At 39.1% G+C, this 26,967-nt stretch overlaps 1 pseudogene; it reads right to left on the bottom strand.

Moving 5' to 3' along the window:
• The window catches only part of LOC119900356, a 123,571-nt pseudogene that overhangs the window by 76,593 nt on the left and 20,011 nt on the right, over positions 1-26,967 (bottom strand).

A 26,967-nucleotide genomic window follows, 5' to 3' on the forward strand; every position in this document is an offset into this window, starting at 1 on the left:
CGGTGAGAGGGTTCAAGGCACACCCACCATAGTCTCTTAAAATCCTGTGGGAAACACTGAACACAGCTGCAGCTTTTTGTGCGCCTTTCCAACCAACAGCACCAGCCTCCTGTCAGCAGAGGTTCAACTGTTTGACAGCACCTCCATGCAGTCGACAAAGCCCTGCCCAGGTTTCTTTCATTGTTCCATCCATTATTAATAAAGAGTGAAAGGCTCCTGGTGAGCAGACTTGATGCTGCAGGCAGTACCAGTCCCCACAGAAATGTAAATTATGTCAACGACAGCAAGGCCAAATGCATTTTAACTTCAATGAACCTGAGTTCTGAGTTGCATTCCCTCCCAAGCTGTCTTCATAGCTGTTAAAATACATAACTTTTTCAGACAGCTATTAGTTTTAATTGAGTTCGGTCCTAAACCAAATTGCTTTGTGCAGACTTGAAATAGTTTGATAGGTAATCCAACTCAGCAGATATTTCAGGGTCATTTTTGTCTATTTTGTTTTTTTTGTCAAAGTTTCTTCATCACCACAGAAACATTTTTGAAACTTTCCTTGGTGCGACAGTGAAGGATGCGCCAACAGCCAAGATAAAAAAACATTAAAAAGGCAACAAAATTTAAAACAACTTCTTTAAATCTCTGCAAGTTGATTTTCATACCACAGTGAAATTAATTATTTGATTTCTCTAAAGGACATACATGAAAAATCGAGTTTGTACAAAGTGTTGACATCAGAAGTCAAAACTATTTATAGCTGTTCTGAACCACCATACTCAAATGCGGAATGAAAAGCCCCATTTCTGGAGTCAGAGTGGTGTAGTGGGAAGGCGGTTTCAGATGCTGTTTCACTATCCAACAAGCAGTTTATTTACTGACTTTTTCAACATTTAACCAAGTTCACTCTCTTTCTCAAATCTTAGCTAAGTGCTCTAATTGCCAAAATAAAAGTTTAGTGGAGAAGAGGAAATGGCGAGCAATGACGTTCAGCAGTAAATGTACAGTGTAGGTTACAGTTTGTCTGCAAATAAAAGGATAAAGCTCCCATGTGTGTTGTTTACCAACTACTGGAAAGTGATTGAGTTATTGCGCTGTCGCATTGTAGATGATGTCAGGCAGTTTTATGCAGCATCGCCCACCTACGCTGAGGACGTACACTACAATACATCACCTCAATACAGCATCTCCGTATCAGTTTAACAGAAAGAGTGTCTGTATTTTTGACAGTATTGAAAGTCATACTGTTCAATTTTCAATTTCTAAATACCTTGGTAACAATCAACATTTTAGACTTGGCAAATACAGTAATTGACAACATTTCCTCATTATGTTGATAATGCTGGCAGTGTTACGTTCTTTAAAAATGTATTTAGTTTTCCCTTTTAATACTGTTTTGGTAATTGATTATACCAGTAGAGTTACCCCTAAGCTGTCTTCCTGCCGGTGTTGTCTCCAGTTGTGTCCTGTGTCGCTGAACATCAACAGGTAAGCTGTCAGCCAATCGGAGCTGCCGTAGCGTCCCTGTGTGGCAACAACAGTGATTTGGGTCCGCCTCCCCAGATCCACCTCCAACCACTGGTATCTGTCTGAGACAAGAGGAGACCATCCTCCAGCTCCTGCACAGGGGACAGAAACAAGACAGAGTGTGTTTTAATGATGACAATCACCTTTCACATCATGCAATAATGTGTGTTTCTGTGTGTATGCGCTTGTGTTTCTGTGTGTGTGCATGATGGAGGAGAGGGGAGATGCAGAGGATGGCAGAGGTGTCAGAAGAGCGAGGATCGTGAGACAAATTGTAGAATGGAAATGTGATTCATTACATTTTAATCTACTTGAAATGAAATTTTAAAACTCTGAATTTATAGTCTAGAGAAGATGCTCCGTGCTACGACTTTAAAGCTGGCCAATAATAAATCTGTTCACAGTTTGGATATGAATGCAAACTGCTTGTTTATATGTCAGAGTGATGTCCGTATATTGGCGGTGAAGTTTGCATATTACAGGAATGCCAAAGAGTTAGGTTAAAGTACTGGGATGGTAGAGCTAATGCTCTGTCTCTAAAGTTATTAGTAGTCAGCCCATTCAGAGAAAATCCTGCTTTTGAGTTGAAATGTTGCAAAATACGGTATAAACATACTTTATCCAATTTCCCTTATAATCAAATATATAAAGTAGGATATATTTGAGTCACAAACTATTGGAAATTGATTAGACTGAAGCAATTTGATGACTGTCCACAACTGAACAAGTGTCAAGATGTGTCCTGCCATTTCGTGGATCTGGTCTGGTTTTTATGGGGCTACCAAGGTGACAACACTGAGGATGAGTGGAATGTGCGGATAAATCATTTAATAGCTTGCTAATTCACATTTACATGCTGATATCACTGGGCTGAAGCTTTCGACAGTGATTTGCAGAGCTGACATCCCTCCTATGTTTTTCAGAGTAACATGCTCCCTTTCTGTCCTGACGACAGCTGCTGCAGCAGCTGGAAGGGGACATCCAGGGATGTATGAGATTAACTCAAACTGTGTTCATATTGTAATCTAAAACCCGTAGGATGTAAGCAAACTCTTGTGGAAAAATGTGCCAGGGTAAAAATAATCAGATTTTCATTGGTATAGTGTCATTTTATAGCATTGCAATTTGTTTAAAAAGCATTTTTTGTTCCATTTGTTGAAATTCTATTTACATCCCAACAGCAATCAATAAATCAAATGCACTCACTGCACAGATTTCTTTTCAGTTGAATACTTTCAAAATGTAGCTGTCTTAGTAGTTCCTCCAACCTTACCTACCCTGGCTTTAAAATGCATTAATAATATTAATATACAGACATTGTTCAATGTGATATCCACTAATATGAGACCAAGCAGGTAACTGCTATGTTTCAGTTATACAGTATGTATAAAAAAAACTCCACTTTTAAGCTACATCAGCAGATACACAGCTCTTTCTATAAAAAGTACACCTACAAAATACATTTGCTCCCCTTGGAAACAGAATTTGAAATTGATATGTCTGTTAAAATAAAGTGAAAAGAAAAACTGGGAGAAAGCACAAATGACATGCTCATTATACAACATCAGTCCATTAAATGTGTGGAGGTAAAGAAGGGAGTACTGTGTGGTTTGTGAAAAAGGAGAAGAGGGGGTAAATTTGTGTTTATGCAGCAAAAATAATTTTTAATAATGTAATCTGAATTCCACCCTGATATTTTGTCTTTTCACTCACCTTTAAACGTTCAAAATAAACAGATACATTTTGGGATTTTTTTTAAATTACAATGAGCTCCAGTTATACATTTTGTCTGTGTACCTAAGTTCAAATTTTTGATTTACTCTTTTGGCAAAGTCATCCTTTTTTAGGAGTAAAATAAATGTGCATGGTATTTAAAACTGATGGCTCAGCAAAAAGCCTGGCAAGTAACAAAATGGCTTGATTTGAAAAAAGAAAGGTCTCGGTTCTGAATTAACCTCATTGAGAAGTCCAGTTTCAAATAGGAAACAAACAAGGAAACCTCATGACTTTACACAGTCTGAACTCTATGCCGCAACATACCACACAACGCATTTGTAGGACATGTTTTTATTTATGTTTCATATTGAACTTGTTGCAGAAAGTCAGAGGGTCAGAAGGCGAAAGAAAAGAAAGCTGTGTGCTTTGTGTCATGCAAGAAGAATAAAAACAGCAGAGGAAGAAATGGAGACAAAGAGCAAGAGTTGTGCCTTAAAAGAGTAGCTAACCTTTGCGGAGATCTTGCCAAAATTCACCCAGCTGCAATTTAATTTCTGTTTTGTATGCTGCTGGCATCCCTTACTCAAAGGAGTGTGTGTGTGAGAGAGAATGGGTGAGAGAGGTAGAAAGAGAGAGTGAGCTATGGCAGAACCTGATTATGAAGAAACATTGGAGGTGATGGAAAAGGCTGCAACAAGATAACGACACTTTGAATACTGAGAAGGGTGTGTGTGTGTGTGTGTGTGTGTGTGTGTGTGTGTGTGTGTGTGTGTGTGTGCGAGCGCGCGTGTTTAATAAAAAGTGCTGAGTCAGGACAAAGCGAATCCATGGCGCCTATACAGCAGATGGAGAGATTTCTCCCCTACAGAGCACAGAGTGCGCACACACACACACACACACACACACACACACACACGCATGATAAAACAGCCAGCCTCAAGAGCACTTGAGATTGTGTTGCAAAGGTGATGTCATGCTGACACGAGGCCAATACAAATCAATACCACGACACTTCAGACACACAGCCTGAAGTGGACACTTTCCCTCATCTCATCTATTATTGGGCTACTTAAATAGCGAATGATTATTGTAGTAATACAACCCACATGAACCCCACTAGGATTGTTCTAAATAGCGCTGGACAGGTGTTTTTTTTTTTTTTTTTTACCAATGGAAGTGGTGTTGTAATATTAATCAGTATGAAATAAAGTGAAACATCTCAACGCCTACAGACCTTTTTCACTGCAAACATTTTGACTTGTTGTGGCAGGAAAGCACAGGTGTATAGTATCCAACATTAACAATTTAGTGTCAACAACAATTAGTGTTATGTGTCTCAGTATCCACCATTTCAGTCATTTAAGTAAAAATTATAAATATTCTCTGGTTTCAGCTTCTCAAATATAAGGATAAGGCTTTTCTTTGTCATATATGATGGTCAATTGAATTTCTTTAGGTTTGTATTGTTGGTTGGACAAAACTGAAAATATCAGTGGGTTTTGAGGAACTGTCACCATTTCTTTTACATTTTATTGACTAAACAATTAATAAATGAATCCAATAAACAAACAATTTGCAGATTAGTCTATAATGAAAAGAGGTTTAGTAGACCCTAACATAATGCACCCGTTAAATTTTGTTAATTACATTGTGCTTTGAAAATGCTTTATTTGATGAATTTGCCATGAAATTTGACACAGACTAAGAAGCAAGCTAAAATGCTAAGATGAATTCTAACATATTAACAGTCTAACATTGGCATTCAGCTCAGTGGACAAAAGAGCTTTAGTGTACCTGACATGCGGAGTCTGAAATGTCCCAAAACAGCCATCATACAAGGAACAGAACATTTTTCCTCTGGCACCACCCTCATGAAAAAAAATACAGTATGTGCCTGACTTCAGCATCAGCCAAGTCTGGCTATGGAGATTTAGTCTTGTTACAAACTCATCAGACCATAATATTTATGTGAATTATGCACTTCCAAATGTACTAAAATGTATGCATATAAGCACAAGTCACTATTATATTATATATATTATTATATATCATAATTAGATAATTTTGGGTAATTTCACAAGGCATACTAGGCTTCAATACTCTAACTTTTCTTTGGGAAATGAAAGTGTTTTGACCAAACTGCATCACATCTTGTCACTTTGAAAATTGTGAAGTCGTATTTCATGTGATTGTGACTTTTATACTGACATGATTTATTTCAGTAAACGGCAACAGACTATTGTCTACCTAAAATCTTGTGGGTTCAGCAAAAATGACAATGTATCGTCAACAACAACAAATACATTCAAAATCCAACATGATTTGAGATTTTGTTTATTGTTTGATGTTTGTTTATTATCTAGGGATAGGAAATAGTGGTATCCTTTTGGTGGAATTAGCTGTGCCTAAGTTCATCTTCTTTCCTATTGCTTCTGTGCTTTTCCCCCCCAACAGCTGTTTCAGTGTTGTGCTGCCTGCTCGTTAGGGCAGCAGCTAAAGGCCAGAGCTAATAAGTACCTCAGTAACGGACATGAACACTGACAGCACAACAGGTGAGAGCAGACACTGACCTTTACTCATTACGGCTGGATTGAAGAGACGTGAAGAACACAGACAAAGGAATGAAAGAGTGAAAGAGTGACAGAGAGAGAGGCAGAACTGACATCTACAGGATTGCAGAGGAGGAATTAGGAAGAGAGGGAGAGACACAAAGAGAGCCTCTCTCTTTGTTTGTAGATACATCTGCTTATCAGGAACTGGAGAAGAAAACAGAAACAGCCCAGATGAATGAGCAGAGTGTACACAAGGAAATCTGTGCAGAAAAAATAATTCACTAAATCCACTGAAACACCTTCTTAATCCATTATTGTCAGAGGTGGGATGGACATATGCAGACCTGATGTATTGTACAGACTATATTCAGTGCTTAAAGTGGAAAAAAATTCACATATTGGCATGTGTATTGGCAGATATCAGCAAACCATGTATTAACCAGTAACCAGGTATTACATTGTGAATTTCTACAGTAAACAGAAGATACTAGGATGGTTGTGGCGCAGTGGATAACACACAAGACTTTCTGCCAAATTGACCTCCAATTCGGAATCCGCCACTTCCATATGTGGTCCAAATCCGATACAGATCGGATCTTTTTAAATGCGAGTCTGGATACTAAGGTCGGAATTGATGCGACTTTGACGTCAGCTGTTTCCCACAGTTCTGCTGTAGACGTAGCCGAGGTGAACGAAAAAGCTCCACATAAATCCATTATAAACATATGGCTCTCTTCCTCCTCTACCTCGCTATTATTTGTTCACAAATTCCCTTTATTACAACTGAAATCCATCGGACCGCGAGCTCTCTTCTGAGTTATGTGCATGCTATTTGTCCGAGCGGACACACTGGGGCGAAAGAGAGAGACGGAGGGAGGGAGTTTTGGGGCAGATGCATTGTCCAGCACCAGAAACCATAATGAAAAGAAGACAAAGTTGTGAACACTTGTCATAATTCGGGAGAAATGTGACCCGTGAGAGGACAATAAAAACGTGAGTCTCCCGTGAGCTAACCACTGTTGCTCCTACTTCTGTAGCCTGCAACAGCGTGCTGTGTGTGCCGTAGTCGGAGAGAGGCTCGAATGCGTGCACAGGGCTACATCCTTCAACAAAGAAGCAACAGTGAAAACAGATGTGTGCTTAATTTTTAAAGGAGGTTAGAGCCCCAAGAAGTGCTGACTGACAACTGCATGCACATCGCGGGTCTATTTCACAACTGCATGCACATCGCGGGTCTATTTCAAGTAGTGGCTGTTTAAAAACGATAAAATATTCTTTGTGTGGTTCATCAACGGTGATAAATTATCCGAGATGAGATTGACAGTCGAATCAGGCTCCGCCCAACGAAGCATCGAATCTTCAACTATTGTGGTCAGCCCTAATGTAAATAAAAAACTACATACAGCCCCTTTAAAAGTGTAATTCAGGTGGCAAATACTTCTCCAAAAACATATTTGCTGTTGTAAACTATTAGTATATAAATTAGGAGACATGGTTGCAAAGGGTGACTATAGACTCCAAAATGATGTTTGGCTTGTTTATAGGGTTTTGTGAAATTGGTAAAATGCTTACATAAAACTAAGCTGGATATTGTGTGAACTGTTTTTATATTGATGCCGATACAATACCTGAGTTTTGATAACAATATCAAAACAATGCTTTTTTGGGACAGTATACTTAAAGAAATAAAGAATAAATAAACCCTGTTCTCATTTTACAAAAAAACAAACACAAGTACTCAAATGTTAAATGCTTTCTAAACAACAAAAAGGAAGTTTGAGTTTTTTAAAAGAAACCTAGCTAAATTGGAGTTTTGAATGCAGAATTTTTTATTATTAAAACATATTCATCCAGAGGGCAATAATAGCAGACAGTTATTCTACTAAAAGGTCAATCCTGCGCTAATTTACTACATACTAGTACATGGGGGATTTTGGTGTCCATGTTCTCATTTACTTAAGTTTTCCAACAAGTACATAAAAAATTTCTTGTGCATTCCTCCAATTAAGTAAATATGTGTCATTGCTGCAAATCATACATGGATTTATTTGGGTTAGCATGAAAGCATCAAAGGGAATGTTATTTTGGATGCTTCCTCCTGGCACAGTGTTAGGATACAGGCCAAGGACATGTGGTGTCAGGGCTGGATTATGACTTTTTTATGGCGGCAGGGGTGGATGATGGAACAGAAACTCAGAGATAACAAGTCCAGTTCCCACAGCAGCCAGTTTGTGCCCATCAGAAACCACAAGTGTCTTACAAGTGTCCTTGATTTTCTCCAGATAAGAGCCCCATCTCAGTGCCTAACATCATTAAATAAAAATAAAAATAAAGATCTGCATTTGCGGAACCAACTGGGAAACCATGTGCCACTAGGAGTATCTTAAATGTGGAGCAGATTTTAGTTGATAACTTTGTGGATCAACATATCACTGTATAATCTATATTAAAGACAAGAGATAAGTCTGACACAAGGATCAAGCTTGTGAAACTGTACATTTTCCACTTTAAGCCATATAACCATTTTAAACTCATGTATGAACAGCACATGGATATATGTAGCCTATGGTACCACTACTTAAATGTCAATTAATATCTGCACAGTTTTGTATGCTTTGAGCTAAATAAATACCAGACATATTCTACACTAGCTTTCACTGTTTCTACATCACTAGGAGGTTGTGAAAGCCTCTATTTTTTACATGATGTGGTATAACTGTTGCGTACAGTATCCAACTGAACTAAATGACAAAAACCAAAGTTAGCTTCATATATATTTAGCATGTGTAGGTAATAACTTTGGGGACACTGACAGTTGATAAGAATGCAGTTTAAAAAAGATGTAATCTGAGGAATTCAAATCATATACATGATAAAATATAATATACCTTAAATTAAAAAACTATTATACTAATAACATCAGACTTAATAACTATATAGTTGGTTAGGTTAGCATCATCAGACCCCACTCATTCTTAACTACAAGAATAAAAACTAACTAAAGCATATTTCTCGATGTATACATAAATACAATAAAGCAATAATTAGATTTGCTAATGATTGACTGTCGAGTTTAATATATGACTAAAACTTTTTTTTGGCAGTTAAGTTAGATTTTTTGGTGCTACAGATGTTTCCCATAAACTGATTTCCAAAGTAACTTAAGTTTTACCAGCTATTTATGAATGCATTTCTAAGTCCTGGAGCTGGTTGCACCAGCTGTTGGTAAATTCAAACTTAGCCTATTTATACGTGTTTACTAAGTGGAGATTTACCTATTACTTAATCAAAAAAGATTACACCACACAAACTACTTCTTACATGGAGATAGTTGTCACTAAATATTTAAATATCTACAAACTGCCAGTTGTAACTGTTACTTAGCAAACTGAACTAGGTAATTGAAAAAACATTAGCTTGCTAACATATGACCTGTTTAGGATGAAAAAATAGGTAAAAGAGGAAGGCTAATATGGATTATGGTAGACGTATGACCTGATACTTGATCAAAATGTTGCTTTATACGACTTAAATTGCATTTCCCAAAAAACAAGTATACCTCAAGAGAAAATGTTATTCCAATAACACTAGACTACAATGACCAAATTATGTAAGCTAAGATTAATGACATTTCCATCTCTCCCTTAAGATCGAACTACTTACTCTCTTCTTTTATTCATTTTTGAATAATGCAGTCCTACCTACATTTACAAATGATTGGCAGTAAAGTTTAATATGTGATTTAGCCCCCCAAAAAGTTTATATTTGGAAGTTATATTACAGTTTGTGATACTAAAGTGACTTCCTGTTTACATAGCCAGTCACTTTTGATTAGATGCCATTACAAATGTCTGATCAACCAATGTACACTATAATTGACAAGCTAAGGCATTTCTTGAGTTTTAATGGTGAAACCCTATTAAATAAATCACTAGTTTGTAACTAGCTAGTATTAAGTTCTTAGTAAGGCAGGACACCATAAAGCCTTGCCTTACAAAGTTTGTGAGTAAAGTTTACACACAAACTTTGTGATGGATTTTTGAATAGCAGGAGCAACCCAATCCGGTTCTCTATAACCACAGTCAGTTCTGTAAGTAATGAGGGCTGGGCCACAGAAAGATTTCAAGCTATCAGCCAGCTTCTGTAACACCACACCCAAAGCTAGACTAGTCCCTGCAGAAGGATAATTAACTTCAGCCTCTGTCTCTTAATAAAACAGGAAAAGAACACAACATCCAGGACATTATTTCTATCCGTTCTGTTCTAATTGCAATCTCCACTATGTTAGTGTTGACTGTAAAATAGGCTGACACAAGGCTTGTCAGGCCAATGACTTCACTAGAAGGAGCAGATGTGGGTGCCAAATAAAAGTAGTTTGGAGTAGCACTGATGCACCGTTGTTCCACACAGTCCCGGGTGAAGGAAAGGTGAAGACACCAAAGGGGACAGGAAGCCGAAAACAGGACAGATGATAAAAAAAGGATACAAGCCATTACTAGTGGAAAAATCCCCCAAAGTCAGTTGGTCTCAAAAAGAGGCAGTTGGCCTAAGACATAAACAGCTAAGCAGACAGACAGTATTACCAGTTCAAGATTTGTAAATTTGTCTGCGTAGGCTTGGGGGAATTTGAAAGGGTTTTAAGCTGATTTGAGCTACAGAGTCAGATAGTTGCTGTGGATTTTAGGTGGAGCTTAAGGTGTTTTTCTGCCAACTTGAGGGATAATATGCAGCTATATATAAAAAATAAGTACACCAGACTAAACAAACAGCCATATTAACATTCTCAGCGATGGATAGCAACAAATCAAAATAGGAAACAAGTTTTTAACATAGCAGGCCACTGGAACATGTGTGTGAGGTAATGTCCATTATAAAGACCTTGAAAACAGGTACAGCAGTGAAACCATTTTTAGGGGTCTTAGCCAAGTGCAGCAGAATAAAATTAGGACCGAACCCTTGGAGATGTTGGCATTGGGGATTTTCAGCAAAATGTGGTAGGCAGCTGGAAGATAGAATAACAGGATTGCTAAGCAATGGGACTAACAGGGAGTTTATAAAGGAGAACAAATCAATGAAGTTCCAAAGGAACCATATGACCTTTTTAAAAACGGTTCACGTTTACTTGCAAAATACTGTGAAAATGTAAAGCAAAGTTAAGTGCCTTATTACATCTGTTTATCTCGCAGTAAAATGCCTGTTACAGTATAGATAAGTTGCTAAAATAATAAATGAAATTTTGAGGAATGCAAGTCAGACAAAAGACATTGTAGGCTACAGCTCCCAATAAATTCAGTTCTGCCACTTCTATGGTTAAAGTGGCTATAATCAATATCTGAATCTGCAGCTCCCCTCGCCTTTATGGAGCTCATTGGTTCGCAGTCCAGCTCCCCTCTTTTATTGTTTTGGTTCACTCTCACCACTCTTAGTGTCATTTCCAGCCACAGCTGGCACCTATAAAAGATCTAAAAACCCACTGTACACCTGTTCAGAACCAGATGGCAGACAGACACAGCTAGTGACAAGCTGGTGAACATAGTGGAGCATTTAGCAGCTTAAGAACCAGATATTTCCCAAAACAGAGCTAAAGAGTGTGAATATTGGGACTTATATTTTGGTGGCCAGAAACATGACTCCAAATGAATAATGACGTTTCTCTATAACTGCTGGATGTGTAAATAAGCTTGGTACTGTAACAGGTTTGCCATATCAACTTAAAAGGTTATGATATGGGAATGTTGTGTTCACAACTTGTTTTTGCTCCCTGGAAGTGGCTAATAAAATCAGTCAATTTCAATAACTGGTTTAAGGTGTGGTTAGGTTTAGGTAATTAAAATTATTTGGTTAAGATAAGGGAAAGATCATGGTCATGGTCATAAGAAACCCAGAAAATCACGCAGACGATTTGTACAATATGGGACATCAACTGATGTCTCCTGTGTGAAAGTCACAAATTTTGTACACCCAATGTTACTTTTGCCTGCCATTTACTCAGAAAGGACTGTAAATACTCTCATTGCTACAAGAGGCTCTTTGGTCAGGAAACCATGAAGACAGGTTGTTTCAAGTTTCTAAACTAACATCCTATTCTGTCATCACTATTAAAAAACAATCTCAGTTACTGTGTTCTTAATGAGCTGTCATGGATTTACAACTCAGGCTATTGTCAGTAAATTGAATGAGGGGTTCAGAAGCAGATGTAGACGCAATATAGAAAGAAATCTAAGGTTAGAGGCATTTAACTGCATTTTGTCAGGGTGTCGGGCAATATTTACCCTTATAATTAGATTTATGGAGAGCGTGACTACCTCAGATTAAGAGGATTTGAGCAGAGGAGCTGTGGAATTTAACCAGATAAGGTGTTCATGAGCAGTATTAAATGGGCACCTGGAGAGCCAGAGGTGGCACATAAACATCACACAAAGATCAATACCTCATTCTATGGTCCCCGCCAAACAGGTACTTTCAACTTACAGCCCCTTGCTAATGTTTAAATCCCCTTTTCAAATCTAAATTAGTAATTCCAGAAAATGATTACTGGGGATTGATAAAGTGTTCTAAGCCTATTTCAGCATAATTACAGTGGTTCTAATGTGCAATTATCAGTATGGCCCACTGAAAAACAGAGACCGTTTAGATGTTAAATACTGCCATTAACATTTCCCTATAAATGTTAAATGCTGTCATTAACATTTGGCTATAAGATGGAATGAAGTTATCTCAATGTTTTCTTGGCAGCCCTCATGAGGCTGGAGTTGAAATTACAATTCCAGCAGACCACACTATACAAGGAGAACAACAAGAGAGTAGCAGGCCAGGATATGGCCTGAAAATACCTGAAAATACAGGAATAAATGATAAAAAGAAAAGAGTAAAGGTGACAGTGGAAGGAAAGAGCAAGCTGGGGCAAAAGGGAAGAGGTGGAAAGCAAAATCAAAGGGGCCTCCAAAGGTTTTAAAGACAACACATGAGCAAACACATGAACAGCAAAATGGGGGACAAAAATAGGGAGAGTTAAACATCAAATAAATGTGAGTCTTTTAAAAGAAGCATTCATATCCAGTCAATAGGTAAGAGCCTTACTACATGTCAGGTTCATTGCCACTTTGATTGTGATCACTGAGATCTCTCTATCTCTGCATGTTGAAAGCCAGAACAAACTGACTGGGAATCATGGCAAGCCACAGTGTGAGTGAATATTTCCAGCACTACTCCCATTTAGAGTAAAATTGTCCTTATTCTCAGCAGCTGTGTGTCAGACCAGGGCCCTCAGCATACTGAAGCTTGTAAAAAAACTACTTGTTTCTCATCTTTTAACCTGTATGGACACACTGTGCTTTTTTTGTGAGGGAAAACCAGGTTGCCGTGGTGCAGGAAATTTTTAGCATGACTGGCCTCATTATTTTGTATTTTAAGGAAGGGCACAGTTAAGGCCCAAGAATAGGGGAGGTGACTGTTCAAACTAACAACTAGTGGTACCACATTCTATACTGTAAATGCTCTTTTCTGCCTTGGTATCACTTTTTTTAAGGTGTCATACGTTGTTTTGACGTAGAAGGAACATCAAGTAGCTAGCTTGAACCGTTATCACAAACAAGAGACAGTGGAAACACCACGGGAAACACTCAACGCTGGTCAAACCCTTAGTTAACGTTACCGTAATTAACTCAAAAGAAAAGTGGTTGTCTCAAGTCGGATGCCAAAGTGTGTGAACGCGCGAGTTTATATCAGCAGGGAGAAGCGGCAGAAACAAAACGTTAGAAGTCTTTTATGTTAATATATTTTTGGTTCACTGCGGTAGACTGGCGACCTGTCCAGGTTGTACCCCGCCTTGCACCCGATGTCAGCTGGGATTGGCTCCAGCCCCCCCGCGACCCTGTACACAGGATAAGCGGTTGACAACGGATGGATATTTTTGGTTGATTTTGAAAATATGGTGGAACAAATTAGACTGTGTCTCATTAATTAATACATTTACAATTATTCATTTAGCTGACGCATTTATCCAAAGCAACTTACAATTGCTATATATGTCAGAGGTTGCACACCTCTGGAGCAACGAGAGGTTAAGTGTCTTGCTCAGGGACACACTGGTGGATGGGTCACAGTGGGGGATTGAACCCAGGTCTCTCACACCAAAGAAGAAAAATCAATAGAATCGTCAGCAGAATCAGTAAATATGAGCAGGCTTGTTATTCTACTTAGAAGCTGCTTTTGAATGAACGTGAGGTTCTACTATAGTATAAAGCTGCTCAAACTTGGGCTAGTACCTTCTCCAGCACTGTAGTTTACATCAATAATGTTTTTCTCTTGTTTGTGACAAAAAAAAAATAGCTCGTCTGTGGATGAGACCATCGGCTTTGAGCTTCTGCCTCCTTGGCCTCTAAACCAGAGCTGTCAGGGCAACTCTGCCGAGCACTGTGCCAAGGCTAATTGTCGACTTTGCACATTGTTGGAATAAAAAGACTAAATGCCAGTGCAGGGCTGTTGCTTCCTCCTGTTGCTCCCCTAAAAACAATGTCCAGCCATAGTAGGGTACAACACTAGAAGTGGAGACAGCACAGTGATGGGATTAAACCATCACGTGTGAACAGTTCTGCCAATGCCAGACCCCATATAGGCTGACAAGCCAAGATGGGTTTAACCGGCAGAAACGAGGGCCAAGCAGGCATGTGGGAGTTTTGTAACCTCTACCTCCCAGCTGGCCACTTGGCCTCTAATAGAGAGTTTTTCTAGTCTGTTGTAACTACTTTGTGACTGACAGGACACTTCAGCTGGCTATGTTCTTCAGTTTTGCTCCTGTTTGCCAGTGAGAGGGAGTCAGTGATGGCTTCTGCTGTTGAATACCAGGTGAGCAAGAGTCACTTATGTAGAATCCTGAGAAATACACAAGCTCAGAAAATTGGACACTAAATAGAATGATGCTTTTCTATAGTTCCTCCAGACAACATACGTATTTATCACATATTGCAGAAATGTTCTGGTTCCCGAATAATTTCAGATCCATCAAACCTGAACTCATACACTGCACAAAGCCATGCCATACTCTTATACTATATACTGTAGGCCAGTGGCTCCCAAATTTCTTTAGACCACATCATCAGAGAAAATATGTTATCATGACACCCAACCCCCAATATAGCACACATATACTTTTGTACATAGATGCTTAACAATTGTTGATATAATATTATACTGTATAATATAGGCCCATTCTAAATCATTCAGAATAAAATCCAACAGGTGTTCTGCCGATTTACAGATTTAACTTGAAATAACCCATGAATACAGTAACTAATATTTAAAATGATTATATAGATGTCAAAATTCAAATTAGCAAATATTTAAGGTGTACACGGACAGAAAAAACTAAACAAAACAAGGTTGCAGGCATTTCTATGGGACGATTAACATTGCTGGCCCGGCGGGGTGGGAGATTACGGTCGGTTGTATTCATAAATCATTTTCCGGTTCACACGGATCTATTTTTTGGAGCGTTTAAGAGAGAAATAGGCGCTCGGTAGATCCCTGCGCCTAACGTTACAGAAAGGAATCACAGTCGCTTCTCACTGCCTGTCTGGTATTTTTGGCTATGCATTATAAATAAATACGTTCACCTACACTTTTAGCAAACAAACTTTCGGACAAACAGGATTTTCACATTGAAAAAAATATCTTCAAAATTTAATACCTTGTTAAATGGCGATTAAGACTTTTTAATGGCCTCAATTTTCGCAAAATTGATTTATTACCTTTTAAGACACCCTGTATTAAAAAAAGCACAATAAATGAACAATTATGTGACAAATCATGCGGCAACCTTGTCTTGTCCACACAGCACCAACTTTGGTAAACCACTGCTGTAGGCTGCTGGAACTGGTTCAGCTATATCACTGACTCTACGTCTCAGTGGTGCCTACAGATCCAAGAAATGACAGCAACAATTTCTCTCATATTAATTTCCTGCAATGTGTGTACTGTCACAATAAAACGTACTCAGAAAACAACATTCTGCTTGATTATCTCCAATTTGTCTCTTACTCTTTCAGTAAGAGTAAAAGAGAATGAAATCCTAGACTCCCTGGTGATTCTGTGCTCTGGCACCACAGTCAGCCACTGAGCTCTGTAGATGGAGAAATCTGCTAACAGTTCGTTCTCAATAGCCCCGAAACTAGCCATGATAGCCTGTCACAAAACCCCACATTAGCATCCAGTAGAGAGCTCCCTCTTTTTTATTGTGGTGGGAGAATCACAACTCAGATTTATCCCCCTATTGAGAAGAGGTGGCCCTGTGGGAAGTTTTTGATGTACTAGTCTAATATAATTCCAATGCATTTCTATATACAATACAGATGGCTGACAGTAACTGCTGTCCTTTTAATATATTTTCCACCTATCCATCTATCTATTTTTGTCTTTATCTCTGTCTCCCCCTCTCTACCCCTGGCCACCACAGAGGTGTCTCTCACACTTTGTGAATCTAGTTGAGGTTTGCCTTTGATGTTTTGTGCTCTGCGTCCTGTAGAGAGGCAAAGACTCCCTCCTGCACTAAGAGGAAAATGCACCACTGCAGCCCACAGAACAGAACATGCCTCAGTAAAAAAAGGAGATTCAGTCGGGGGACATGGCTTTTTCTCAGTCAGTTCCCAACATTTCACTGGCTTGAAGGTGCTTCTTGACAGTTGATGTCAACAACTGACCAAGAGCATAAAGTTTAAAGCTCCACAAGGCAAAACTTTTTATGGATAGCCAAGCCCCCCTAACACCTCACTGTTGCTGTATGCTTTGAAACCCAATTGTGAAAAAATGGAAAAGGTCACTGCTGTAAAAGAAAAGGTTAGAGAAGAGTATAAACCATGGACCTTGAGCTAACAAGAACCTCTTACATTTAGCCCTTTTCAATCAAATAGTTCCATGAACTATGAAATCAGAGTAATTAAACTTAACAGTAGGGCTGCAGCTAGCGATGACTTTAGTATTCGAAGCTTTGATAGATAATTTCAACGATTCATCGATGCGTCGTTTAAGAAGTACTTTTGCTTGGTGGCGGCGCCCCCCTAACGGGATCAGCTGTGCACGTTTATAGGTGATAGATATTTATCAGCCCTTTCGTAAATTCATACTGTGTCATACAGCAAACATCAGACCAACTACTAGACACACATCACCCCAGTGCTATACAAGTTATGCTACAGGCTTGTGCAGTCTACACGACTTTAAGCGTTGGCCGATGGCCGTGCCGTTCACACAACCTGCCGTCATGATGGCAGTCTTGAAGTCGTGTGGTGTTCACACTATGCGACTGATGACAGGGACACACACACACACACACACACACACACACTACAGGAGCTGACAGCAGCTGCGTCACCCGACGCTGGTCTCCAAACCACGTTTTGTCAAGAAAACACATGTGAAATGTGAAACGGGAAATGAGCGATCCTGCACACGAAACAGCTGTTGTTTGTTATTATAAAGATAACAGTTATAAAGACATAGGTGAAGGATAGATTAGCACATGCAGGTAGCAGGGATTGTGGGAGCTACAGAGAGCTGCAGGTGAGTTAAAAGGTGCAGCTCCCAACACGCAGTTAACTCATGACTGTGAGGTTACAACTCACGGCCCAAAAAGGAGAACAACTAACGCACGTGTGCACATTTTCAGCTGAGGACTGCGGCTTACTTTGGCTAGCCTTCAACTCAACAATCAAGATTTCAGTTAACTGCTAAAGTTGGTGTTACTGTTACCTTGTCTGTGGTCCGCTGGCAGAACACCTTTTTGTTCAGCTGCGGTCGTGCTGTTGCCAAGGCGACATAAGTTTCGTTTTACAGTGGACGGACTGTGACACAGACAGAGTTGTTGTTTTCTTTAGCATGAAATAATAACATACTTTGGACACTTTCTTCTTTGTCCCTCGCCATTTTCTCTCTCTACCTCCACTTTGCAAACGGCTACATTATAATCCTGTCGTGTTCATAGCGTAAGCGCGATGTGCGACAGTAATAAATGTCCGTGCGAAACACTGTGCTGTATAGTTACATGGATTAAACGAAGCATCGATGGAAAGAATTTGTGTCGAAGCATTTTATTAATCGATTTTATTGATTTAATCGATAAATCGTTTCAGACCTACTTTGCAGTCCCTTTTGCACATCCCCACTGCATCTGAAGAACTACAGTGGGTACGGAAAGTATTCAGACCCCTTTCAATTTTTCACTCTTCGTTTCATTGCAGCCATTTTCCAAAAATCAAAAAAGTTCATTTTATTTCTCAGTAATGTACACTCAGCACCCCATCTTGACAGAAAAAAACAGAAATGTAGAAATTTTTGCAAATTTATTAAAAAAGAAAAACTGAAATATCACATGGTCATAAGTATTCAGAGCCTTTGCTCAGTATTTAGTAGAAGCTCCCTTTTGATCTAATACAGCCATGAGTCGTTTTGGGAAAGATGCAACAAGTTTTTCACATCTGGATTTGGGTATCCTCTGCCATTCCTCCTTGCAGATCCTCTCCAGTTCTGTCAGGTTGGATGGTAAACGTTGGTGGACAGCCATTTTCAGGTCTCTCCAGAGATGCTCAATTGGGTTTAAGTCAGGGCTCTGGCTGGGCCATTCAAGAACAGCCACGGAGTTGTTGTGAAGCCACTCCTTCGTTATTTTAGCGGTGTGCTTAGGGTCATTGTCTTGTTGGAAGGTAAACCTTCGGCCCAGTCTGAGGTCCAGAGCACTCTGGAAAAGGTTTTCGTCCAGGATATCCCTGTACTTGGCTGCATTCATCTTTCCCTCGATTGCAACCAGTCGTCCTGTCCCTGCAGCTGAAAAACACCCCCACAGCATGATGCTGCCACCACCGTGCTTCACTGTTGAGACTGTATTGGACAGGTGATGAGCAGTGCCTGGTTTTCTCCACACATACCGCTTAGAATTAAGGCCAAAAAGTTCTATCTTGGTCTCATCAGACCAGAGGATCTTATTTATCACCATCTTGGAGTCTTCAGGTGTTTTTTAGCAAACTCCATGCGGGCTTTCATGTGTCTTGCACTGAGGAGAGGCTTCCGTCGGGCCACTCTGCCATAAAGCCCCGACTGGTGTATTGCTGCAGTGATGGTTGACTTACTACAACTTTCTCCCATCTCCCGACTGCATCTCTGGAGCTCAGCCACAGTGACCTTTGGGTTCTTCTTTACCTCTCTCACCAAGGCTCTTCTCCCCCGATAGCTCAATTTGGCCGGACGGCCAGCTCTAGGAAGGGTTCTGGTCGTCCCAAACGTCTTCCATTTGAGGATTATGGAGGCCACTGTGCTCTTAGGAACCTTAAGTGCAGCAGAAATTTTTTTGAAACCTTGGCCAGATCTGTGCCTTGCCACAATTCTGTCTCTGAGCTCTTCAGGCAGTTCCTTTGACCTCATGATTCTCATTTGCTCTGACATGCACTGTGAGCTGTAAGGTCTTATATAGACAGGTGTGTGGCTTTCCTAATCAAGTCCAATCAGTATAATCAAACAAAGCTGGACTCAAATGAAGGTGTAGAACCATCTCCAGGATGATCAGAAGAAATAGACAGCACCTGAGTTAAATATGAGTGTCACGGCAAAGGGTCTGAATACTTATGACCATGTGATATTTCAGTTTTTCTTTTTTAATAAATTTGCAAAAATTTCTACATTTCTGTTTTTTTCTGTCAAGATGGCGTGCTGAGTGTACATTACTGAGAAATAAAATGAACTTTTTTGATTTTTGGAAAATGGCTGCAATGAAACAAAGAGTGAAAAATTTAAAGGGGTCTGAATACTTTCCATACCCACTGTATAAAGATTTGGCAAATTACACCAATGATAGATGAAGAGAAAACAAAAAGTCACCCTAATGTTCTTTAACTGTCTTGACTAAAACAGTGTTTTTGCACAGCTGGTTTAAACCATAGTGTAGACTTCAAGACAAGAAGGAAGTATCATTTAAGTAAAATTTAGGGCAGCATTAATTTTTTATCGCACGTTAACGCAGTTTTATTTTAAATTATTATTTTGAAAGTCCGTTGTTCACTGGCTCTGAATCAAGCGGGAAGCTTACGGTCTACAATATGAAGCCGATGCGCAAGTCCCTGAAACCTGCATTCTATTGAAAATCCAGCAGGGGGCGACTCTTCCGGTTGCAAAAAAAAGTCTGGCTCCATTAGAAATAATGGGAAAATGACCATACTTCTCAGCTGAATAATTACCCCAGTAAACACTTTCCTGATGAGTTTATGGTCCCAGTCGCTAGTTTCAAGTCTTCTTCAATACAAAATGATGTTCATTTAGTAAATTATGGTCCCATTTAATTTAAAATAGACCATAAAGCAGAGTATGTTTCAGGGCGGGATTATCTATGATTGACAAGTCGTTACCATGGCGACCTGTCACTCAGGCTAGAGCTGACTTGTACCCACGGCACTGAAAAAGCTTATTAGGAGTTCACTTTGTTGAAAGTGTTTGCAAACCATATTACTGCACTTGTGTATATAGCAGTACATTTTAATCAAAAGTGTGCAATACACTACTTTAGAATTCATTATTCAATTTTGTGCGCAACAATGCCATTAATCGTGATTGATCGCAAGAAAATCATGTGATTAATCGCGATTAAAAATTTTTATCGTTGCCCAGCACTAGTAAAATTGCATAAAAATAAAATTATGGATGCCACAGACAGGTGTGTGTAAATGTGTCATGTTTCCCCAAGTGGGGTTAAATGTGAATGGTCAGTCAAATTAATTCTTCCCACAAAGTGAAACAGAAAATAGTCTCTTAAACTGCAGTGAGCTCTCTCTCCACGGAAATTCATTCTTCACTGAATATCATCATTGATCAAAGTAAGGAATTCTGGATAATAAACTCACTCAGACTTTTAAAACTTTACAGAGGTGTAAAGCTTTCTAGTGTAAGACGCTCAAACAAAGTCCTGCAAGTAAAGTAAACCTGGTTATGTACTATTGTCAATGTATGGATCAGTTCAGTTATTATATGACATCATGTTCAGAGTATAAATCAATCTTAAAATGTGCCATTACTGCACGTGGAAAAATATTTAATATATAAAAGTATATATAATAAATGATTCCTCACCTTCCCTCCTGTTGACCTTAGCAAACACCGGCCCATGGCTGCTGGTTAACTGGGAGGAGCTTCTGAATGATGACGGCGGCAGACTGGCCACCAATGGGCTGTCACATACCTCTGTTAACCAATCACAAAAAGCAGAAAAGACAGTGATCAGTGTTTAGGAACAATATTATACAGCGTTATCTCACTGTAATGTTGGTGAAAACTTAGGAAAGTAAGGAAGGTTTTTATAATTTGAAACGTTAAACATGATGCTCTCTTGAGTACCCATAACAGATAATTGTAGGTTGTGACAGATGGGTCAACAGAGCCGGAACATGATTAAGACAGTAGAGACCTTTTCACGCCTCATACACTTTGATGTTTATAAATGTCATGGAGAGGAACTGGAGCTCTAAGTTGAGTACAAATTGACCCAAAATTATTGACCCATGAACAGTAAATATCTGCAAAAGAATATCATTTTATAATAAGTGCTTATTTTGAGATTATGGATGACTGTGATGTATGTACACATTACGCTGATGCACCAACAAACAAATTGCAAACCCTGAAGTATCTGCGTTAAACAGTGTTAAATATTATCAAACACTTGAGAGTTTCTGTTTAGTACTGTGTGTTCCTGGGTTTTAGTTATTACAGAAAGGTACTGGAAACTGTATATCAACATATTGCTAGACAAAGTTTTTAGTGGAAAAAAACAACAATAAATGTATCCTATGAACAAGTATTTATCTGTGTAGCCACAATCTGATAGTATACTAAACATACAGCTGCACTGTTCCTTCATTACGAGGAGCACAAAGCCAGTATATCTACCATTATTACAATCTATATAACATTAGGAGTTACTGTAGTACAATTTTATATGTGGTTTCTCTTTCATTGTTTTCATAATCATTTTCATCATCATCAGATAGTAAATTTGCTGGCAGTATAAACAGATTTTGAGATGTAGATAGAGATTTCAGACATAACTTTGATTGTCTGTGTTTGATGTTACAACACAACCAAAGATATTGCACAAACACATATGCATTAAGTCTCTTTCGCCATCATATTTTGCTTCTCTCTTTCTGTCTAACTTTTAGATTAGAACACAAAGCACACCTCACTTCTGATGATCAATTAATATGCCTTTTCTAGCGTGTTGCTACATTTCATTTAGGGCTATTTCTCAATATTCTAAAATTCTCAATTAGGAAGCTATGTATTAAACATGATTACTGGATTGCTATGTGTACAGTGGAAAACCCAGATTGAAGATTTCTTCAGTATCCGCCAGTATCTATTCTGCTGAAGAGTCCTTTAACAAGAAAGTACTCTTCAAAGGGCTGTTGTTCTGCAGCTGTCAAAAGCAGTTATGAAACAGGAGCTGTGACTAAATTTGCCATTTATCCATGGGGAAGCAGTTTCTGCAGAACACCTGATTATTAAAGCAACATTATGTGGTAATTTTATCTTAAAATAATGTCTTCAAAATAATTTTGATGGTACACTGACTTAGACGATTAGTGGGGTCTCTGTCGTTGGCACTCTGAGCCAGGGCAGTGATTATTGGCACTATGTAACCAGAGCTGCCAACTCTCACACATTGAGCGTGAGACTCAAGCAGTTGACACTTTTCACATGCCACACATCAATTTTCTCATGCAGGCGAAAATTAAATGTATAACTGATAACGTTGCAGTGCAAATCAACACAACCCAGCTGATGCTGACACGGGAGTATGCTGTGATAGTAATCAAGTGTACCCACTCTTGCACTGTGAGTCGCAGACCGTTTGAGACAGAGTGGTAACGTTGGCTGGTAGAGTTTTGCAATTTAAAATTTTAAAACTGAGCGACAAACTATTGCTCTTTTTGGGACTGTCTTACTGTTCCAGGATGCTTCCCACTGAAGGGGCTGTGAGCTGTATTTTATCGGAGGTGCTGAAGTTAACATTTGTGTGGATTTGTGGTGAGATTTACACCTGATCAGAAGTGTTTTCAGTTTTCCACCTCCTTGTTTCATGCATTACAGTCCCAAACCTGCAATAACATCGGTTAATGCACAGCAGAGTAAAGGACAGGTAGGTTTAAAAAATAAAATAAAATTATACATTTGCATTAAATTACAAAGTTGTTTTCATATTATTATGACTTTTTCGTCAACATGTCAAATTTTTTACAATCCATTCAGAAATGCCCAGTCCTGTCTCCCTACTCTGACAACAAGACTTCAGTTGAGATTACTTTGTCAAAATTATTGGACTTTATTTCAAGCACAGAGAGATTTTCATTACCTTTCATTACCCAACCACAGGCTGTTGACAGTTGTTAATAGCCTGTCACATCCGCCTAGGTCTAACTCCTCTCTTCTTTGAAGGTACTTCAGAGTTTGTTTGTGCATTTCCTTTCAAGCTCAGGTCATTTATTGCATCTTCAGATAGAGAGGAATTTGCCATGGCTTTGTATAGTGTACAATAATCTCCCCTGAACATCATATCTTGCTTTTACCACTCTAAAACCTCCTCTGCTCACCCCTGATGTGTTCATTGGTATCTGCGTGTCAAACATGTGAAACTGTCTGTTCAATTCTAGTTATGTAAAATACAGAATACTGTTGTACATGAGCTGAAAATCAGAGTGTCAATGTTATGCCCTTAAAAAGGGGGAAAGTAATGGAAGAAAGTTGAAGAAACAAGCAGCTCTGGCCTTCACTCCTCTGTATTAAATTACTTTTTAAACAATGTATACAAAAAACATATTATTCAATAATCATGCACTCAGATTTAGGACCACAGTCACCATGAGTATCTTCTTAATGCATTCTAAAGTATATTTTTAACTAAATTATCACATGAAATGGAAATTGTTTTAGCCAAAGTTGTCAAATGACATTTTAATACTCCTTTTTAACCGAGTTCTCACATAACCCTGAAATTAAATGTACTTTTAACATATTCACTTCTTCATTGTCTCAGCCATGACATGAACTAAGCCCTTATAGTGATACATTTGCACATAAACCTTACAGCATAAATATGTGGACCTAACATTAAGTTAGCTAGCTTAAGCACCAACGACAAAATAAACACTCGTGTATGGCGGGACTCGGACATGACGGCGCCATGAGGCTGCTGGCATACACGTCCTCTCAGTTAGCAAGAGAAAAAACGTCTCTATCACTCGTAATACTCATATACTATCAACGTGTGTTTCAGTTTACGGTGCTTTGTGAGTGGTAATTACCTTAAAAAGGGGGAAAGTAACAGGAGAAGGTTGAAGAAACACACCCACGCAGCTCTCGCCTTCACTCGTCTGTATTGAATGAGGAAGAGAAGCGCGCGATCCCCTACTGGAGCCCCGAGACATTACCAACACATCGACGAGCAATCAACCCACACAGTGCTATCTGCATTCCACTTCTTAATATCACACGCTGTTTTAAACAGTGACAAAACGTAATATAACAAACTACAGTAAATTAAATATCCTGAAGATGGAATATTGTAGTAACTGTAATAAACTTCAAAATTAAATTAGCTTTTCAAATAGATTACTTGGTATCAAAATGAGTTATGAAGTACATTTTCACATACTACTTGTCACATCAACTGATCATTTGCTAAGCCCAACCCACCTGGCTATGCCTTGCTTATAGTGACAACAGTGGAGGATTTACCACTTGAAATTCCTAGTAATCTTTTAACAATGGGTCCTTAAGAGGTAGTCAAAGGTAGCCATTTATCATTTCTAACTGGAAAATGTCTTTTTTGAGGGGCTGAATTGACAACTGTAGCTAGCTAATCAAGCTAACATTAGCTCCATGAGTATGTCAAAAATGCCGTCTCCTGCTCACTTTTAAACATTAAACAACATTAAACAAAAACAAGATCCCTGTAAAAGGTCTACAATTTGCACATAACAGCCACATACATATCATGATGAAAGACTGTGGCTATAGCTAGCCTATATATGCTCCAAGGAGGGTAGTTTGGTCAATTATACCAAATAACTCAGACAATTTCAAACTTGACAGGTTTTCTGACAGGCTCACAAAATGTTATACAAATAGCGACTTTTGAGTCAGTGTGTGACTTTTGGATCTATCAAAGACCATCAAAGTAATTTTTTTTCACTCCAGTTCTGACTAAAGAAAATATGCTAAGCTGTTGTTGTATCCTAACACGTTTCACAGTGCAGCTTTTTCTTCATCTACATCCAACCTGGCCTGAAGCTGACAGATAACAGCGGAGCAACAATTGCAAAATACAGCTGAAATAGTGAAGCGAAATAGAGAAGTAAGATGAGCACTGTGAAACCTCAGTGGATAATGTGTCGAGAGAGCATGGCCTTGGCCAAGAAAAGCTGGATAAATGAAGCAGCGGTGTTTGAACAGGCGAGGCTGATTTTCCTCAGAGGAGTTGTGACATTTAAAAGGTGACTGTGAGAAGTAGGTAAGGCACAAATACAAAAAGCTTAGAGGAAATGAAGGTAAAGGGCTGCTGAACTGCAGTCATTGACTGGGACTTTTTCCACACAGAGATACAGGAAACTACAAGACATACTAAAACAGAGGAATGCACAGTGTCTTTAATAAATTCTTGACTAGTAGACTATAGACTGACAGCAGAAGGGAATGTCTTTGCAAGGCTGACTACTATGATCAACAGCAGCAGAAACCTAATATGTCATTGTCTCCTGTAGCCTACAAGTTACTTTAAACATAGCTACATTTGTAAAGCAAGTCTAACATACCTGCGTGCGGGTGTATGGGTGTTTTTGGACATACATTAGGGCTCAACATTTTACCAAGTTCCATATGTAATGTAGTGATATAATTAGGGTTGGGCCATAATTCAATATTATCACCTGCTACAAACTGAACACCTGAGCAGTTTTATCATCAGAGCTGTTTCTCCCTTTTCCTTAGTCATTCTTATCTTCACCCTATTCTATGTTTTTGAGATATAGGCTATATTTTTAAAAGCTACTAAGGTGTAGTGTTGTTACAGCAACATCTGGTCAAAGACAACAACTCCATCCTTACTGCTGAATCATTAATAGCTGCAAGCATGTATGCCTGGGGCTGACTGTGAAAGTATCAGGCATGTTTGTCTTATATAATAATAATAATAATAATAATAATAATAATAATAATATATAATAATAATATTATTATTATCATTAGTAACCATTTTGCTACAATTGCGCTTCACACATCAGCATTGGCTGTGTTTGCGACCTGACCTTTCTTTTCTCTGTGAGAGGGAAGAATTTAGAAAATTGCGTGGTGCTGTGGAGAGCCCCCAGCTGCTGTAGTGCATGGGTCATGCGTAATATTCATCCAGCCAGAGGGAATGATCAGGAACTGTTCACAGCATGTCGGTCGTACTAGCCACACAACCCGTACTGGAGAGGGAGTGGGGCAGACCAGGGACAGGAGATCGCAGAGCGACTGGCCCGCTGCAGACGGTCGGTGATCGTTCCCTCTGGCTGGCTGAAATCTGACGCTCCGCATGATCCATGATGACAGAGAAAAACACAGATTAATGGCAAGAAAGCATGCTGTCAATCTTTTAGAGACCCCCCAAAATCACAAATCATGCTTTTAGGGGAGTTGATGTCTTATTAAGGGGAGCTAAGCTCTGGCTCCTGGCTCCCCCGTAGTTCGCACCCTGGATGCTGGTGTGTTTTACGTTTGAGGAACAGGGTTACAAGAGAGGGAAAAAAACTCCATCTCCATCCATCTGCAGTATGTCATCCACTTTACCATTTTAGTGAAATAACTAAGTGCCCAGAGAGATGCCAACAGATCCAGAGATGCTGAATACTGATGAGTACCATCCATCACTTCAACAACCTATAGATAAAAGAGCTCAGAGCATTCAGAGTCAACTTGTTGATCAGTTTTTTCTCTCCCTCTAGCAGGATCTAACAGCCAAGTTGCTTGTTTTTTGTCTGTTTGTTTGTGTCTTTACAAATTTCTCACCCTTTACCAAAGAGTTGCCAGCAGACGAAGGTTTATCTGCTTTATGCACCGTGTGACTCTGACTGTAGAAACAGCACTGGAAACTAAAAGGTGCACAAGAGCA

Source organism: Micropterus salmoides, unplaced genomic scaffold, assembly GCF_014851395.1.
Source record: "Micropterus salmoides isolate LMB-PRFRI ecotype aquatic unplaced genomic scaffold, ASM1485139v1 Ms_hic_scaffold_13, whole genome shotgun sequence".
NCBI lineage: Eukaryota > Metazoa > Chordata > Actinopteri > Centrarchiformes > Centrarchidae > Micropterus > Micropterus salmoides.